This window comes from Dicentrarchus labrax, unplaced genomic scaffold, assembly GCF_905237075.1.
Source record: "Dicentrarchus labrax unplaced genomic scaffold, dlabrax2021, whole genome shotgun sequence".
NCBI classification, from domain to species: domain Eukaryota; kingdom Metazoa; phylum Chordata; class Actinopteri; family Moronidae; genus Dicentrarchus; species Dicentrarchus labrax.
In genome coordinates this window covers 19,292,045-19,312,013 of record NW_026136704.1, presented here as the reverse complement: position 1 = coordinate 19,312,013, position 19,969 = coordinate 19,292,045, and the positions used below count along the sequence as shown (strand labels likewise).

The 19,969-nt window shown below is 39.2% G+C and overlaps 1 protein-coding gene across 2 annotated transcripts in view; it reads left to right on the top strand.

Moving 5' to 3' along the window:
* Positions 1-1,883: 1,883 nt before the first annotated feature.
* Positions 1,884-19,969, top strand: part of grik4 (glutamate receptor, ionotropic, kainate 4) — a 275,167-nt gene continuing 257,081 nt past the window's right edge. For both annotated transcript variants that reach the window (XM_051397871.1, XM_051397870.1), the window contains exon 1: positions 1,884-2,816. The gene's annotated coding sequence lies outside the window, so the exon portion shown is untranslated. The remainder of the gene's footprint in view (positions 2,817-19,969) is intronic.

Here is a 19,969-nt window from a genome sequence, read left to right as displayed (position 1 = left end):
TTACAGGCTACACTAGTTGCAGCTTGTCTGAATTTCCAACCAAGCTGTCTGTGGCCAAGTTGCATTGTGGGTGATCAGCATCAGATTCTGAGAAGGAGGGGGAAAAAAAGGTAATAAAAAAGAAGATAACACTGATTCTGCTGCATCTCTAAATCTCTGACGTCCTCCTGTCTGTCTTTGAACCGTCAACCTGTTATGATTGCACTTTGTGGCAGCAGTGGTATATGCAAGGTAATAATAATGATTTAGCCAATAAGTTTGGAAAATAGCAAATAGCCAAATACATACTCAGCATAGTTTTGTGTTTGCCCCAAGGGGCTTATGAAAAATTAATATCAATTTTCGGCCTGCATTACAAGACACAAACATCTCAATACATTTCCATTCTGGTCATATATAATGGGATGTTGATGATGGGTAACGCTTCACTGAAGCATGCTGATTCCATTTTTTTTTATCAATAATGGATCATAAATTACTCAACACATAGCTGACTGTATGGTATGCAGATTGCATTAGTGACAATGCACTTCAGGATATGACAATTCTGCTGCCATGCTTGTGCATATTACAGTATAATCCATTTATTCACTGTTGTTCCTCAGGCTATATTTAAACACGCCTGTGGATACCTTGCTGCTGCAGGTAATTTCTAAGGAATAAAGCCCTTGTGTAGGTGTGATCCAAGAGCAATGCAACAAGAAAACATCCCCGCTCTGCTATCATGGGAAAAGCATCCCTCAACTTATTTTTCCTGCCATCTGCTTGTACGTGACACGATTCTTCGATACTCATAGAAATTCTCTCTTGAGCAAAATGGTTGCATGTGGATGGGCTTCTCTTATGTCTCTGCAGCCTCTCCACTGTAATGGTATGCATGATTGGTGGGTGCATTGAGGTTGGGGTGGTGGCCTGGGGTGAAAATGTCAAGATATTATTCTTAGATGTCCCTTTACAGCTCTCACGAGCGGTTACATCAACCGTCTCCCTTTACTATCACTTAGTGTTTAAACAGACATTTAAGTCCAATGCTGCTGAACTTTCAAGACTCATCTGTGCCTTACAGAGCTGACATCCCTCTCTAGCTTGCAGCTCACCATTTCTCCCACTGCACATTGCACTGATGACCACTCCGGAGTGTTGATGAGGGCAGGAAATGTGTGAGAAAGAAGAGGAAAAAAAGAAGCTTAACCAACAGTCAAAGGGCAAGGTGGAGCAGCAGTATGACCTTATTGTTCACCTATTAAATCCCAGAAGATCTTGACAGATGTAAAAGTGCAAGCCCAGGGCTGTAGGCTGCTTGTTGATTGGCGATAAGGTCAGTTATAGGAACTCTTATGTAGGGGTTGTATTGTACTTTACACCAGTTAAGGAGGGGAGAACACCTTGTTTCTGCTCTGTGCCCTCCAAATGTTGCTGCTGCATTCTCCGGAGGGTTGGGTTAAAGATATTAAAAGATGTGTTTACATTTTTTATCCTCCCTGGGGTGCAGTAAACAGGTAGGAATACATTTATTCAGAGCAAGTTGCTTTGGAAGTAATGCGCTTTTATGCACTGGCACAATTCCTCTCTGCACATAGCCTATTGGTTTTTTTATATATATTTTGGTGATTTTATTGCTTCATGATTAATGTCATAATCTTATCCACCTCATCCAGTTTACAGCCACATTTTTTTGTTTTTTAAAAAAAGAAGAAAAAAGATCGACTAATTCTCGTTAACGTGACCGTTTTCTCTCATGTCAGATGAGCTTTTTCCGTGGCTGGCTGCTTTCACATGTTGAAGCAAAAGGCAGCTCCGGAGTTCCCACCGCTCCTATAAAAGCACCAAGAGTCCGGAGCGTCTTCCTTTCCACGTCTGGTCAGCCGCGGTGTGTGAGAGGAAGGCACCAAATAAATGAATAAATAAATAAATAAATCCCCTCTGACTGTGAGTGTGTGCGCGCAAGAGAAAAGGGACGAGACTTCGCCTGCACCTCAATCTGCTCTGCATCTTTCCACCGGACCCGCAGTGGATACAGCCGACTGTGCGGGACTACATGTACGAACACAAGATGTAAAGGAGGTGTTTTTTTTTTTTAAGTACAGAGTGTGTTTCAGAGGTCCGCTTGTTTTAAAGGAGCACAGCACAAAGCGAAAAATCACTGCCTGGCTTTTTTTTCTCCCTTCTCCTCTTCCTCTTTGCGCTCTTCCCTCACTGGTAAGTGGGATGCAGGATACGCAGCATCACCGGCATCGTTAGAATAAGCCTAATAGATAGACCTTCCAGTTCAGCAGGCCTATCAGATTTCAAGGCAACGTTAAGTGAAGACTAAACAGTAGGGGGAATAAAAAAAACTCTCCGCCGGTGTCATAAAAGGACTGCTTTTGTTCTGGGGGGATAAAGTGAGGAGGGATATTTTTTTTCCAACTATTTGGGATGTGGATTGTTTTTTATTCACCGGGTGCGCTAATGCCCCATGAAACAGGGAATGATTTGGTCCTCTAAAGATCAGCTTTAACTGGACTGCTGTTGATCTTATCGGTAAGGCATTTTTATCTGCCCATCTCTATCTGCCCGGTGAGTCTCGGTGGCGGAGGGGAGGCGCGGAACAAGCTCCAGAGAACTACAGGAGGGGAGAATTGAGTTACATTGCAATTACGCTTTTCTTGCAAAACGACGTGTTTCTGCGGACACACACACACACACACACACACACACACACACACACACACACACACACACACACACACACACACACAAACCTGAGCCAAACTAACTGAGAATTTATTTTAAAACCTGGACCTGAAGAGGGAGCACACACACAGCCTAAGCAGGTAAGACAATTAAGTTGTTGTTGTTGTTTTTTTAAAGTGAATGCATCATATGCAAAACTGTATGAATGCTTAAAAAGGGTTTTAATGTCAATTTGATATAAGTAGAAGATATAATCTGCGTCAATGACTGACTGAACCTCCTTTGTTGTATTAGGCTGCTTCATTGTGCAGCAGAAGTTGAGACACTGATTATCCATCATATAGCCTTTAACGAAAATGATATTTCAACCTGTCTGATTCTGACTCCACACACAGTCAGGTTTCTTTGTCTGTACATTTCTCTTGTTTTATGTGTCAGCTGCGTTGGTGAACTCCATGCTGCCTAATTGTTGCATGCTGGGTTGAATGGAAACTGTCCTTGTGCAGATTGGAGACTATGCGAATCAGAGTGCCAATAGAGGCTCACACATTGTTAATTGGTAGGAGGCAGAGGCCGAGGACATCTCGGTCGTGACTGATGGCAGTATGTTACAGTGACAAAGTATTCACTTTAAGTGGAGTGGTACAGATCAACTGCAAATTCATTAAGAGGATGATCGATTCCCGTTCTGGTGTTAAGTGTTGATTTAACACTCATTACAGACTCGGTGTTTAGACTTTTTACTCGTTAGATTTTTTTATTTATTAAACGGAAACAAAGGAGGAATTTATTGAACGTGATGTTGTAATGAGATTTGGTGAGAGGGTGGTTGGGACACACACAAACACACACACACACACACACACACACACACACACACACACACACACACACACACACACACACACACACACACACACACACACACACACACACACTCACGCTCATTTTTGGCACCACCTTGTGGTTTAATTTAGTATTTGGCTCCACTCTTGGCATCCACAGGTTTATTATTTATAGCATTATATTCGAAAACCCTTTTTGTTTATCGTCTCCAAGAATTAATGTGCTGTGAAGTGATGCAGTGATAAATTAAAATGTGGGTAGCTTTTGACCCCGGGCAGTAAATGGTCATAACCACAAATGGAAGTTATATTTTTTACCAAATGCTTCTGTCCATTAAGAATTAATTTGCATATGAGTCAACTGTTTGATTATCCTTGTTAATATGACATATAGTATATAAATTAACTATAAATAATACTCATAGATAGCCTATATTCTGTTCCCAATATGTCCTGTTTTTATATGTTTGGATTCCTCTACACCTGGGTAGACTGGGTAAAGGTTGTTCCCTCAGATTTTATGATAAAGTCTTTTCCGTGTGTAAAAACAAAAATGTTAGGCGCTTATTCTCCATTTTTCAGCAAAATAGTTACTCTGAACTTTATTGGCAACAGCATCGCAACCACCTGTTAGTGCTACACTGGTGCCAGCTGCTGCTAGCATTTCTGCAAGCGCAAGTACTTTGTGTTGTTCCCAAAATGAATAAATGCTGCATCCATAAACACAAACTGCTTTGCTGGCTGTCTTGTTATAAGTCAGATATTTGCTCTACATAATCAATTTCATGTTCATAAGTTTATCTGCAGCTTGGCAATTCAAGTTCATGCAGCATTTGATGCCAAGCACCACAGCGGATGCCTCAAAGGAACACTTAAAATTTGACAGCTCAGTAATTGGGAATGGTGATCATGTTGGATTGGCTATATGCAATTATGAATTGGGTGCATATCAACAATTTTTTTTTTTTTTTTTGTCCTGCAAATCCAGTTCTAGCTGAGGTTTTGTTCCAAAACAAAGAATGAGTTTGGAAAGTACCAGAATGTGGGGATTCATTATTAGGATAATCAAATCAAGAGTAATTCAGTGTTATTGGGCAGTCATTTACACAAATGAAATGTCTGTGCTGCCAGATAATTAAAAAAACTAATTTTATGAGACGAAAACTGAGATTACAACTCCATGACAACAGGCCAAACTCCATCCACTGATGAAGACTACGAATTTAAAAAAGCTTAATAAAGAGCTTGTAAATTGACCTTGATGTATACAAAATAATTGTATAGAACTACTATTTCTAAGGTCAGGAATGAACCTTTACGCTCCATTTTGTCTTTGTGTGTATTAGCCCACATGGAGCAAATAAAAGCAGTTTCAACCTCCTGAAATTAATCAGGACCACTTCACTCTATCATATTATTGAATTACTGAGGCTGCTAATGAATATAAAATGTACAATTACTAAGGCTTGTGATATCATTCTCTCTACAACTTACTGAGGTGTTTGTTGTTGGTGCTGGCAGAGTGAACCGAGGCAGCTCAGGTTCAGGGCCCCCCCAAAATGAGGACACCCCCTTGATGAAGAGATGACGACTTGTGTGTTTTTATAATGGTAACCATTTTTTCCGAGGTTCATTGAACACAGCATAGCAGTGTACGTTCTTTAAGGAGAGTTTGAGGGAAAACGATAACCAGGCAACGGAAACGACTGAAAGGTGGCCCAGGTTAATTAAAGTGAAGGTATATTAGCTTTAATTTAGTTTCACATTTGTGTTGAAGAATAAGAAGCTAAATTTCGCTTCATTTAGGGATACATTTCGTGTCTGTACCTGCTAGTTTATGTGTAACTTATGTCACTGTATTACATGGAAGCTAACGGTTCTGCCGGTTACCGACCGTTAATTTAACGTTAGCTAACGTTAAGTGGGTAAAAACGTCCGTTAGTAGCCTCATTTTCAAGCTAACGTTATATTTCTAATTTCAGTCCTTAAATGTTTTTTTATTTATCATAGTTCAACCATGCAGAGCACTTTGTGACTTTGTTTTTAAAAGCGCTGTCTAAACTTTATTATTATTTCAGAGAAAACTAATGTACGTTCGCTTAAGCATCTGTTTTATCTCAAAGGTAAGCTTTAATTTGACAGTAATTTCACAGTTTTGAAGATATTGCCCAGTTAAAATATTAAACTATGTTGGCTTACTTAAAAAAAAATAATGTTAATGTTACCTTAGCTAACAACGTAACTGTATTTTCTGACTCAAACTGCACTAACATTAAAGGTAGAGAGCTAAGTCAGAGCTGACGTTAGCTAAGTTAAACATCTAATGTTAACAGTTACCAAATATTTAAGCAAATATTTTCTTTTTCTCAAAGGTTAGTAACCTAAAAAAACAACCACAAGTTGTTTGACAGTACTTAACAGTTACCAATGTTTTAAAGACTTCTATTTATTTCTATCCAGTCATAACAAAAACAATTTCTTTGGCTGAATTTAAAAGATATTAGTGCTTGCTGACCTTTATTATCTAAGTTAACAGCATTCACTGTGGAAGAAAAACGTGTTGACATGAGCCTCCACCTAGGTACATCTGAGCTGATAACTACATTAACTTGGCAAGATAAATTAGAATGAATAAACATACATGTAATTTACCTATTATGAATTTATTATTATTATGTTGGAGGCAAAATTATGATTAGTGATCTTGAGCTGTAGAAATACACTGTGTTCCAAATTATTAAGCATATACTGTTTTTGTTCTTCCCCCCCCTAAACAGTCTATATAATTGGCAGTCAATAGGATTTTTTATTCCTCAACAATTATATCGTAATTGGCATTTTTTTGCAAAATAATTCAAAATTCAGTGTTCCAAATTATTATGCAAAACAGAGATTGAAAACAGAAATCTGTTGTATTTTTTGCATATGGGGGTAATTTTTCTCAAATCAAAGCTATTTCAATCAAAAACATCTTTACAGATCTGGTTACATATTAACATAGGGGCCCTTCTTTGATATCACCTTAACAACTCTCTCATCCATTAAAACTGTAAGTCCATGTACAGTTTCTGCCTGTATTTCCTTTGAGGATGCCAGAATTCCCCAGAGCTGCTGTTTTAGGTAAACTGCCGCCCACCCTCATAGAGCCCACCCTCATAGAGCTTCCTTTTAAGGATGCTCCACAGGTTCTCAGTAGGGTTGAGGTCAGGAGATGATGGTGACAACACCATGATTTTTTCTCCCTTTATGCCCATAGCAGTCAAGCCTCAATGGTATTTGTTGCAGCATGGGATGGTGCGTTGTCTTACATTTTACTCCGGAAGGCACAGTTCTTCTTTTTATACCATGGCAGGAAATGGGCAGTTAGGAACTCCACATATTTTGCAGAGGTCATTTTGACACCTTCAGGCACCTTAAAGGGGCCTACCAACTCACTTCTGATGATTCCAGCCCAAAACATCACTCCACCACCTCCTTGCTGACGTCGCAGCCTTGTTGGGACATGGTGGCCATCCACCAACCATCCAAAACTCCATCCATCTGGACCATCCAGTGTAGCATGGCATTCATCAGTGAATAAAACTGTTAGTATAGTATAAAATTAGTCTTCATGTATTTCTGAGCCCACTGCAATCGTTTCTCCTCTCTCATTGTTTAAGGGTGGCCAAAATACAGCTTTATGCACATCCGCAAGCCTCTGGAGGATCCTGCATTGAGAAGTTCTTGGGACACCAGCAGTTTCAAATTTGCTACTCATCAGTGGCTTTTTCACAGCTGCTCTCTTAATACAATGAATTTTCATGCAACTTTTTCCCCATATTGCATGGAACCTGTGACTTGCTTAATAATGTGGAACAACCTCCTTAAGTAGTTTCCCGTTAAACCTGTCTGAGATTGATGTCAGTGATCTCAACAGACATGCGAAGCAGCACAATTGAAAACTTTGATTGAAAAACTAAAAACCAAATGTTTGTTTGTTTAATTTAAATGGTATTTGCATAATCATTTGGAACACAGTGTAAATCGGCTTGACTTGCTCTTGATAGGTAGTCCTCCAATTATCTTTAAACTACCGGTAATTCTGTTGATGTTACTTTTTAACAAATCCTCCACCTACAACAGATGTTAGAAAATGTTTCATTTGCTTTTAATAGAGTACTATAAAAGAGCTGAAGGAGCAGCAGCTCAGCGCAGCTTGACGCAACCCACTTCAGCATCAGGACAGCACATACAGGGCTAGTGCCAAGTCCCAGTCCAAGTCCCAGCAGCAGACCTGTTTTCAACCAAGAAGTTCAGTTAACAGAGGAGTGACCTGCAGGTAAAGTCTCTGTCACAGATGTTCATGCCATGGGGATTCCACTTCTGCATTTTCACACAAAAATACCAGATTTCTATTTTTAGTGGCACAGTGGCTTTACGGCTCTGTTTTTGTGCTGCACTTGGTGGATGTGCAAATGATGGCAGATTACCCGATGTTATTTGGTGGAAATTTATTTTTTGTGTCCTCCTGTGCCTGTTTATGAGTTTCATGGTTCTGTTTCATGGCTCCATTTCTGTCATGGGTGGAGTGCTGCCGTTCGCTTAACTCACTGGCTGTTGTTTATTTGTTTGAGCAGAGTTCACTTATTTTCAACGCTGTGTGTTGCGAAACAGTTCCACTGTTTTAAACAGAGCACAATGGGGCATTGTTGACAGCTGGCGTACCTGGAGCAGTAGTTGGAAATTGGGTTCAACCAAAGGCCAGTCTCAGCACATTGGGGGCCAATAGTGGTTTATTGCTGCAGCAGATACACAGATGTTTATATTTTTAATTATTTTGTTTGTTAGAATATTATTATGTTTTAATTCACTTTGTTAATAGCCCACACATTATCCAGCATAGATGTTTAGTCCATGTAATATGCATAGATTTACAGCTAGGTCAGGGGTCAGATTTGGCCCACAGGCTGCTATTTAACAAACTCTAGTGTGCCATAAATAAATAACTGGAGGAGTCTTTAAATACTGTATACTTTATTAGTTTATATTAAACCAAATATATACAGAATATACCAGTTATTTTAAAAAATTGCCTCAGTTAGCCCCAGTGTTGGTTTTGCACATCGGCTCTTGAAATCCCTAATTTAAGATAGTACACATAATTTTAAAATGATGAATATTTATGGTAATGATTTAAATACTTTCTACCACAACTGTTTGTTAAATGTTTCATGATCACTAGCTAAACAAATAATTAAGGTGGTAGCATGAAAAGGAAGGGTGAACACCTCATTTGCAGGAACAGGAGCCTGCTATTTATTCAAGTGTTCATTGTTATCTAGCAGATAAACACATCCACCCATCTAAACCACACTTCTCTGTGAAATTACTATGATTGGAGGGATGGTCAGAGAGATGAAGCAAATGTGACATCTGATGAGAGATTTCTAATTGTTCTAGTCATTTATTTGGCAGTGTGTGTTGTCTCATGGCATCCTCCAACATTTCTGCTCTCACACTCTGGTCAGTCAGAGTCAGTATGTACAGGGTTTGAATCTAATTATGGATGGTTTACTGTAACATCAGTGGATCAAGACAATATATCTGAGATATGTTGGTATTACATATCCTTTAATTTACAGGTGTGTTATATGAGTGAGTACATGAACCGGCTCTCAGGGTTTGTGTGACATTGCTTCCCGGTCTTGGCTGATTGTGTTGAAGGTTAATTATCATCAGCTGCTCTCTGCCTCACAGTGAGGGACAGAGTGACAATCACTAGTCCTTAACAAAGTCTCTTCTCCGGTGAGTGGGAAAGAACAGTGCTGCCGTGCTCTGCATCCGTCCTACTTCATTTAGCCAGCCATCGCTGCAGCATGCGCACATTCAGGACCGAATGCTCACACACAAACTCAGCATACATTAAATATGGAATTGTTTTAAGCTGGGGCTATTTTATCTGCCTGCTGAGCTGGCTTTCTGTTTTCATCCTTGCTTCCACAGGTCACATTTAACATATTCATTGTGCTAATATAGCAGGTGGAGTCATTTGCTCAAGGTTATACCAACAATGTCCTTCACATGATAAACATAGCATCCTAATGGTATGCTTCTCCACCTTCCTCATTTCTACTCATACTTTACATTACCGGACAGTCTTCAAGGTTGAGTGTTTAGGGCACATCCTTGGAGGGCTGCTGTGAATTGTTGGCTGGTGTAGATCCACAGAGGTTTACTGAAGTGGGGAAAAAAGTAACTTGTACTTCTGCTTTTATATATACACTTTCTTCTCAACTCTCATCTTTTACTTATAGATACTTTTTCTTGGCAGTCCAGAGATTCAGAGGTATTGAACCAGACTAGCTTTATCCTGCAATAAACTTTATTTTTAGAGTAATATACACACATATATATATATATATATATATATGCCTCCAATTGAACTACAACTACAGTTATAAATACCTGTTTTGCTTTGCCAGCTGTGAGCGAGCCAACCTAAGGAGCAAAGGTCATGTTAGAGGTTGCTAATTGAGGGTATCTCTGATCTCTGTCAGTTAGCCTGTTGAACAAGACAATCCCAAAACAAAATACCAAATAAATTAAATTAACATTTGGGAAAAGGTCTAGTTATCCATCTATCCATCCATCTAACTAGCTGCAGCGTTCCAAACTTTTACTTTAGAGGCTGCCATTACTTTGCAATAGTTATCTGTTGTAGCTTGCCCACCCATGAAATAAGATCATTGCCACAAGCAGTGGCATTGTCAATCTTTTTATCTGTGTTACTGTTTTTTTTTTAAAGGTAAGCTTCAGACCTTCAGATTCATTTTTCTCTATGGAGCATATTGTTAGAGATGTTATTTCTCATTGCCTTTTTGCCCAAGGTGAGTCAGAAGATATTACTATGCCATCCAAGCTGCTATAGGTTAGCACTGATTTAGTTACAGTAAACCAAAATCCAGAAAATGAAACTAATTTAGATTTAGTCAAAATTATTCACATTCATTCAAACTGATCCGCATTTTGTCAAACAGACTCATGTGCAGTCAAAATGTAATCAAGTTCACTGTCTCAACAGCAGTGCTAGCTGTGTTTTGTAAAAATAAACCACAGAGATAAATCTTGCTGCAAAGATGCTGTAGGAAAGCCCAATTTGTAGGCACCTTTACAGGAATCAAAGTCAGTTCATACTGGGTGACATTCTGCAAACATGTAGTGCAGAATTCCTTTGTATTGTTTTCAAACTGAAGAAGCAGGATAGAGCAATGAAACCATTAATTATGTTTCTAACAAAAAATGCAGTGAATGTAAAAACAAAGACTGACCATGATAGATGGCATAAAAAAGAAGAAACACTTTGTGAGTATGAGTAAACCTAGCTCCTGTAATATCCTAGCATCTGAGATTTATCATCCAAGATCTTTCCTTATTGTTATTCCATAGAACTATTTGAGCTTGTGAAGAATCCCACTTTGTTTTCTGTGCAGGCAGTAATGATCTAGTTTTCTTTATGTCTTTAGTTAAGGCTTCTTTTATTAAAATTTTCAAAGAATGTACAATACACACTCATTGACCACTTTATTAAGTATGCCTGTAAAATGTAATGCACACAAATACAACAGCTCAGCCATAAATTCTACCTTTGCAAAGATAATAATAATGTTTTGATTACCACTGTTGGTGAGGCATTAATTAAATTATGTTAATTATTAAGGTTTTATTTTGAAGTGGTGTTTATCCGGACTATATTATAGTGAGAGTTTTTTTTTAATATTGTCCCCCTCATGTTTGTAAAAGGGGTGGACAACGCATCTCACATGGGAAACACATGTCTATGAAATGCAGTCCAGTACGCCACCACCACATAGTTGAATTAACACCTCTCAGAAAGTTTTAACAAAAAAATGATAAGCTTCATAAAGGTAGAATATGTGGCAGAGCTGTAGTACAGGATTGCACTAGATTATATACTGTAGGTGTAACTAATAAAGTGGCAAGGGAGTGTAATTTCTAAACTAAAGTTAAAGCACACATTTATGCAAACGTTTCAAGTAAATAGTCATCAATAGTGAGTCAGTCTCTCTGTTTGTTTGCATCCATCCAATGGAGAGACTGCTAGAACTTCAGACCTTAGAAGAAGAAAGAGAAAAAACTTGTAGACGTGGAAAGCCAAAGAGTTTTCTGCCTCTATTTTGAATAAGTGCCAGGCTGAGCAAACATGATATTATGCCTGCAAGGGCCATTTGCAATGTGCTGACAAGAAAAGTGAAGTAAGATTCATGGTCTCATTGCGCTCTTGATCAATTGATGGATTGGACATGGGAGCCCAGCTCCCCAAAGTTGTGAAGGTTAACCAGCTACCGCACATCCATCCTTTAGCCTTTGAAGCATGCACACAGCAACTAACAACCATGCAAAGCAAAGACATGTCATTTACCTGGATGTTGGTGTACTTCAGGGGGCATTTGCACAAGACATTTGACAACCTTAGAGTACACACAAGACAAATCCTCAAATCCTACACTTAAGCAGTTTTCCAAATGCAGCAGAAGGAAAGAGATCAATCCGTGGAGATAAGTGCTGAAAAGCCTTCACAGAGTTGTTGTTCTTGCAGAAGTTGTTCTGTCACATAATATCTTTGCAGCCCAGTTATAAACACAGCAAAGATGAGTACCAGGTCATGGCCTGGTCATTGAGAATCACCGACCTACACTATGTATGTGATTCCTCTTGGGCTTATTTATTTCCTAATTTTTCTTATGACAGTATGCCTGTGTATGTGCACAGTGTACCGTTGGGAGTGGTTCATCCTGACTGTCTAAGATGATCCATATCCACTGCACTACTTGTCAGCTGTTTGGACAGTGATAAATGAGGGGGAGAATATGTGCAAGGCAGGCTGCCATAGATAAAGCACCTGCAGGGATTCTGACCTACCTGTGGTCAAGAGAAAAGAGAAAACCTAGATGGACACACCAGATATATGTGTTCCTTCATTACACAGCCAGCGACGTAGTGCCACAGACTATGCCACAGAGTCTCTGTTGGTATAAAGATACTGTATAGCAACACATACACATAACAAGTCAACTTTAATTCATTGTAGGGATGTAGTACTTTAAGATCAAAATTTAGCAACTCTGTGGCTGCTTCTCCATGTTGCATTACTCCCTGCAATATTTCAAACTGAACTGCTGTCACAAAATGCAGAAAACGAATATGTATTTTTGATGAATGATAGTGGTCAGTGTCAAGCTCACGGAAAAATACATTACATTTCTTGTGACTACTTCATAATAAAAGTTAACATGTTTCGCCAGTTAAATGCTTTTAATGCGAAACTGCAGCAGGAAATGTTCTGTTTGTATCAGCAGTAATGTAATATAGCATTTAAATGAGTAGTCAGCTATATGGCCGGCAGCCAGTGCTGATGGAAATCTCTGCATTTGGTATGTCAGAGAATGAGGAAGGAAATCGTTGAAGGTGACTAAATGCAATCTAAATAAAACTTTAATATTACTTTGCTGTGTGAGAGACCCCCTATTGACAGAAAATTAAATACTATAAATTGAAGTGTTGTTTTCTATAAAGGTTCAGTGTGTAGGATTTCTTGGCATCTAGTGATGTCGTTGCTGATTGCAACAATCTCACCTTACCCTATCATTCCAAATGTATAGAAGAAACTATGGTGGCCATGAAACTTGCCTGAAACTCGGATGCTGTGTTTGGTTTGTTGGTTTTCCCCTTTTCCTGTCTCACTTTAACTCTCTGTCAAATGAAAGGGAAAAATCACCCCCAAAAAAGGTTACTTTTATGCAGTTTTGCCCTCATGTGCCACTTAGTGGCATGTAGTGTACAAATTAGAGCACATATCGATCGTTGTCTTTGAAGGTAAACTAAAGCTGGTTCCGTGAGTCAGACAGCTGGCAGCCATTCATTCACACAGACCAAGGTTGTGCACAAGGCCGGGCTAAGGTTGCTCAACCAACAGCCCATATTTCCTCTTTGAGCTACCAAAAATTAAAATATAATTGTTTGTTTTTTGCTGTTGTGCCTGTTATAGTAGCCCATAGTTCTTAAATTTAGACCAGATGGAATTTTCATATCATCTGAACTTTTATTTCTTTTTTACCTCTGCGGGACACAGATGATAACAAACAAACAAAATGACCCCTGTCATGTGACACTGTAAAACTGTAGCATCTACTAAACTTTACATTGTTGGCATTGTGTGAGGGCTCCGGGTGTGTCTTTTGAAGTTGTGGAAATAATAAATGTTGAATGGTATAATCAATGGGCTGCCCTGTGAATAAGAATCTCCACTTATACTTCTGAACAATACACAGCTTGTCAAGTTGGCACAATATTGGCCTGTATTATCCTATCACAAGAACTAATCTTAGCTAGGCAGCTAGCCGGCTAACATATATGGGGTTTGGGTTATTTTTTTCAAGTTAGAGCAACAGCCCCTCAAAGAGTCACAAGACTCACAAAGCCCTTTAGGTCAATGTACATCACAGTGGATTTGAAAGATGGTCTGTATAATGAACTCTGAAATGGCATGGCTAAAGCATAAGACGAGATGTGTAATTTTCCTTTGTGCAATGTTGACACAGATAAATGGTCTCCTTGCTGTAGCCTCACCCTCATTATTATGCTACAAGGGAGGTTAGATTTTCAACACTGCAAACCAATAACACATTAAAGTTGTAAACTAATAAAGGATATGCAAGTGGACTGGACAGATCTTGCCCACTTTTTCAAGGTAATCATCTATGATTAACCTCTAATTTCACAGATGGCTTGAACTGCCAGGGATTTGTTTTTGCGATCAATACAGTGCGGTATCATTTGCATGATGAAGCTCTGCTTTTTGATATTCTGTCTCCCAAGAAGCTGTGTTTGGACCACAATGTCTAAGGGGAGTGTAATTTAATGTGCACAGACGAGAACTTTCCATAGCTTTTATCTAGCACTATCCTGGCTGCACAATACTTGTTGCCATAGCAGCCAATCCCCACCTACCACTTTTTTGTCATTGTGGTGATGAGCCATAAAATGTAAGTTAATGTACGAGTCCATCAATACGAGAACACAGGGCAATTAGGCCCTGTCATGTCAGACTGTAGCTGTTGTTTAGTTAGATCAGGAAATAGTGTAATACGGTGGAAATAAACCGACATGATGTCCCAAAAACAAATCCCAACGTCTGCTGCGTAATTCTCCTTTCTCCACTGGAAATAGTTATTTACATGAGTTCATTGTCTTTTGTTAAACATTATCTTCCTACCAGCAGCATTATGCAAGGGCAGGATTTTCTTTAACATATAGAGCAATGAATTTAGTAAGTTGGAGAGAGACAGCAGAACTTTTTATAATGAGACTCCAGTGGCTTCAAGATAATATAAGCTTACTCGGGAGCAGCAGCAGTGGTACAAGCTGTGTATTGTCAGCCGCTATGAAATCAGACAATTTTTTTAAAGAACCTGCAGCAAGTCCATTCCATTACTGATTTAACGGCTTCAAACAACCAGTTGTACAAATGTGCTAGATAAACAGACTCAAAAAACCCACTTATAACATGGCAAAGTTTTGGGACATGTTTGGGACCAGACCAGAAAGTCATTCAGTCAAAAAATATTCAAAAACTTAAGTTGCTGATAAATAATGAATGAGTTAAACATAAAGAATGCAGATTATTCCATACAGGGCACTAGGTGTCACTGAATAGTTTAATGAATATGAGGATGATGGGAATGATCGTTGCTATGGCCTTGGCAGTCACCAGATCCCAACCCAACTGAACACCTGAGGGACATATTAGACTGATGTGTTAGACAGCACTGTCCACCACCATCATTAAAAACACCATATGAAGGGTGTATCTTTTGGATGAATGGTGTTCATCCCTCCAGTAGACTGATAACAGTGTCACTGTGCAGACATGATGTGAGATGCATATGGTTCTGAAATCTGAAATTCTGTATTACATGCACATTTACTCAGCTAAAATCCAGGCATCCTGCTCCAGGTATCAGCCCTGAAGACTGTCATATTAATCTATCTTTGTTTGGCCACTTCTCCCATTGGTGCGCGCAAAAAAAAAAAACATTGTTAGAATTGATCCTAGTACATCACTCCTAAAGCTCCACATCTTGTGAACCAGCCCTTCGTGCCTTCCCAATTCCCCCTCGCTGGCCTGTATGCCAGCCAGCTCGACTGGCAGCCTTGCACATCACTTTGATTTGTGAATGTGAATTTTATCAAACATCAATATTCTCTTTTGAATCATATCCAAATGGGCATTTTATAGTGCTGCAGGGAAGAAACAACCTCTCTGCTCAATATTGTGCCGTTCCTAGTATTGCCAGACCACCTCTTATTCCCTCTCCAGTTCTTTAATATGAAAATTAGAACTCTGTTCACCTTCACTTGGCCATGATGAGACACAATCTGGGAGTAGTAGACTTTATATTTCTATAGATTGTGGTTCTTAAGTGCAACCCTGATGCCTAAGATCAAAACCTTACGTCATTCTTGTCTTGAGAGCAGTTCACAATAGAGTAAGATGCTTCATGCTGGCTGCTGACTGAGGGAGGCTTGTGTTGCACAATACTTTTGTCAGCCTTCAGAGTTTAATCCATAGCACAACATTGCATTCACTTCTCATGTAGGTTTAAACCACTGCTGTGATTTGTCTTCTGGTGACAACAGACACCAGCTGGTGAGGTGCCAAGGTTCTGGAGCTAAGTGGTCTTAAGTGCATCGTCTTCCTTTACTTCCCCTTTCTTTGCAATACCTTTTTCTCCAGCGATTCTTGCTCTTTTAGTAATTTTCTTCAGGCTCACATTCCCTTTTTTCCATTTTCCTTTCTGTCTCATTTTGCTTCTTCATTCTGATTAGCCAGGGGTACCAACCAGTATCCATCCATTTTCACTGTGGGGTAGTTTCAGTGTCTGTAGTCCCACTCAGTAACTATGTTTTCCACGTCCCCAGGCCAAGATTGCTTGCATGGTCCACTGTACCTAGCTTTGTCCTGCACCCTGCTTTCAGGTCCTTCCAGTCTGCTTATTCCACTTACTGTTTTTCTTCTTCCTGCTTTCTTTTTCCCACTCTCCTTTGTCTAATCTGTCTCTCTTTATGGGAGATTTTTGAGCTTCTGTGGTCTGTCCCAGAGATCAGTTGACTCTTCCTTTCTCCTTGTCACCACTCCGTCTTGTAGAGCTGCAGAGCTGTCTCTCTCCCCATACTCCTCATCAACATACACTTTTAGCTCTATGAGACCCAACTCTTTCTGCTGAGACCCCTTAATGTACAGCATAAGCTATGTGGCTTTCCAGTCATTCTAATTGGCTAGTGGGGGTCGTGAGTCAGTGCACATCTGCACCTCTCAGCTTGATTGACATGCGGCAGAGGGGACTAGTCATATCCCAGGTGCAGAGGCAGTATGTCCTGGCCACTTTTTAATCATGTTCTGCAGGCTGGGGCTGATAAGAGATGTAAGGGTGATTATGGTTCAAGGAGGACGTCCTTGCGCAGGGGCCTTGGGATTATGGCTCTTCCCTGTGTTCTGACTGGGAGAATGAATACATCAGTATTCAGATGGTAGCCTCCTCAGGGGTTACAGAGTTACTGGAGAGATTTGGGACGAAGAAGAGAGACTCAAACTCCAATCGAACGCCCTAGGATTGTGTCTAATCTGTGAACTCATTCCATTCTGATGAGCACAGCAGATGACAGTATGGGTGTTAATAGCATTTTAGATATGATGAGCTCAGTTGACCTCAAAACTCTGTTCTCACTTCATTTTCAATATGTGAATAGCACAGATTTGATCTGAGGCAATGCTCTTGTGTAAAAAGGTGTGAAGAGAAGTCACTGCATGCTATTCCTGATATCAGATTCCCAGAAAAATAGTATTAAGTAAAGTAAGATCAGAAACTCCCAAAAATAGCACAGCCATTTTTGCATGTCAAGCCATGCAAAAATTTACTGGCTGGAAAGGACGAACTAAAAGCCGGAAGACAAAATTCAAGAAAACCTTGCACTCATACAAAAATCCACAAATGAATGTATTTGAAAATATTTCAACTAAGTAGAAAACTTTATTGGTCATATGTGGAAAAAATCTTAACATCAAAGACCTCTGACACACCAATCTTAATTGATGCATCGGCTTACCTCCTGTCTTCTGTTAGCAGTTGTACATGAACACGATGCAGACACTCAAACACTGAATCAGATTTAACAGGCTGATCATATGCTTGGAATGTAAATGAGAATAGCCTATATCTGATTTAAAAAAATGACACTGGTACTGCAAAGTTTTGCTTTGCTCTGCTTTGCAATGGCATTGTCAGCCTGTCTGTGTTTTGCTCATGGAAGAGGAATGGAAAATTAAGGAGAAACAGCCATAAATGGTTGAATTCACTAGGTTAAAGAGCCAGTAAATCAAGTAGTGGTCAGCCACGCTTGGCTTAATGGTGCTGACCTGTTTATCTTTAAGTGTTAGCTTCTTTGCATCTATTTTTCTATAAATATGCTACCAGGAAGGTTATATTGCTGCTGCAGATTCCATTAGATTTGATTACTTTGCATACAATTCCAAGTTGATGTATGTTTTATATAGTGTATAGTGACATAAAACTATGCATAAAGTGTAAATGTATTTCTGTTTTATGTAGTAGCAGCTAGGATTGAAGCTGTATATTTTACTGATATATGCACTCCACAGTTGGACATTGCATGCTCCTAAAGTTGCTTGTGTTCTATAAACACAAAGACAGGTTTGTAGCTGCTGTGACTGTCACCTACTGTATGCTCTGTATGTCAGTCAGTTCATAACAAGAGAAGACAAAGGGATTGAAGTAGGGTGGGAAGTTAGCACTAGCCACCAGCCAAATGTTGGTAAAATATGAAAATGGCTGGTAAGATTTTAGAAATGAAATAGGGATTTACTATTGAATAAATAACAATTATCTGTCACTGGCTGGTAGATTTTAAAAAGTGAATGTCCCACCCTTTGAATTGAAGGGTGATCAAGGAGTAGACCAACACATGATGATCTCCGAAGACCCTGAACCACACATTTCTGCTGAATATTTGACCCTTTCTTACTGTACAAGGACAGTGGATGTGCTTTTATTAAGAGTGTTGTGTAATGTATCAGCACATTCAAAGAGGCACTGGATGCTTTTTTTATTGCCCTTTCAGCATGACCTGTCTAAATTGGAACATCTCTGTATTTCATGCATGTCTACCATAACCAGAGATGCAAGGAGAGATAAAAAGGTGCAGAACAGATTGCTTGTAATTACCTATATGCTCATGCTGATCACAGAATGTGATCTGCAAGGGGAGGAGACTGGAAAACTGGTGTCTTGCAGCCTGAAGCTTCTCATTTAGCCCACAGTATGCATGCCCAGTCCACACCTCCAGCCCACGCCCCTACACTCACACACATGCACATTCACTTTCCTCCTCTGCTGCACAAGATCCTTCATCATTAAAGAACTATCTTTTCTGACCTTTTCAAGCATGGTATTCATGAATGCATGGATAATTTTTCTCTGTAGCCTACATTAAGTTGTCACTGTTACATTAAGAATAGTGTAGTGTTAAAAAAAGGGATTCTCCTCTGTGTACTTGTCAGCTCCGTAGCTAATTATGCTCTCATTCATTTCAAAGTACTTTTCAAAATTACCTGAAGACAACATTACAGTGTGAAACATCGCTAACATGGTTTATATATGTTGTGTAATTTACACCATTATTGTGACAGATATTACAATTGCAATATGATTCATGATTAGAGGAAATAATCATTTTAGCATTACAATTTTCATTTTAAAACAATTAAAATCATGATGATATGATATTTGTTGGAGTCTCTACCAAACAAGTTTGTTTTCTTATGTCTGGAGAACAGGATTTGTAGGCCAGAGCATCTTTGCAGTACTACACTACCACACTATAATGCTGTTTCATTACAAATGTTACCTTTATCAAAAAAAATTAACCTCTAACATAGGACTTGTCCTGGCCAGCATTAAATACCAGACTTGACCAATAAAGTCAATCTCAGTTAAATCCTGCCAGCAACTGAGCTAAGATATCTCTCTCTATCTCTTTGGAAACCCAGAAGACCCATCCCCTTTTTGACTTAATAACCTGTATGTGAGTGATTAGGTACAGCAAAAAAAACCAACAATCTCTTAGTCTTTCACATCAAGGATTTTTGCCACACATGTAGATTAATGCATTTTAATTTAATTTAAATGAAAACTTCACTCAATACTAAAGTGAACAACACAGGTTTCTGTAAAAGTTTAAAGCCGTTTAATCTAAAATTCAAGGACCCAGCTGGCCCATAAAATCAGGTCTCAGCTCCCAAACACAATATTTAAGCTGAGCTCATTATGGGTTCAATTCGTAATATATTGTTGTAAATTACTTGCTTAACATCA